Below are 741 nucleotides of genomic sequence, written 5' to 3'. Positions count from 1 at the left end.
TATGGTCCCATGTGACCAAGTAAATATGGTCTCATGTGACCAAGTAACTATGGTCCCATGTGACCAAGTAAATATGATCTCATGTGATCAAGTAATGTGACCAAATGACAAAGTTTGAATACTTACTTCCTACTTCTGCATCCATGGAAGAAAGATCAACCTCTTTAGGCGAGGGCTCTTTCTCCTTGCTCGATGCTTCTTTCTCCTTAGGAGACGGTTCTTTCTCTGTAACCAATGCCTCCTGGGCAGTTGTCTTCTCTTTTTCTGACTCCAATGGAGTCACATCTCTCGGTCTTAACTCAAAAAGTCCAACATCTTGATCATAGTATTCGTCGGTACCGCCAGAACACATCAAAGGACTTGTCGTAACTCTTTCTTTCGCAACAGGACATTTTCTGATCTCTTGCACTGTGGACCTGGGCGTCGCTGTGGACCTGGGCGTGGATATGTCCTTATCTACCGGATCTATCACCGGGTTCTCCTGCACTGTGGGACTTGGGACAAATCCCTCTTTTCCAAGGAGTCCAACCTCCTTTAAAAGCCTTCTCACAGCATCGATGATTCTCATCTCGGATGCTTTAGCCACGGCCCTGAAATCGGCCTTCAATTCGGTCTTCAGTGCTTCGAGACTTGACACTCCGTGAACTCTTTGTGCTCCCTTTTGTATCCCTTGTGGTGGTATGACTCCTTCTTGCGGTTGTTGTCGTTGTTGTGCTTCTTATTCTTGTTCTTCTTCTTCTA

This window comes from Tarenaya hassleriana, unplaced genomic scaffold (assembly GCF_000463585.1).
Source record: "Tarenaya hassleriana unplaced genomic scaffold, ASM46358v1 Cleome263, whole genome shotgun sequence".
Lineage (NCBI taxonomy): Eukaryota > Viridiplantae > Streptophyta > Magnoliopsida > Brassicales > Cleomaceae > Tarenaya > Tarenaya hassleriana.
Note: the sequence above shows the minus strand (reverse complement) of the source record.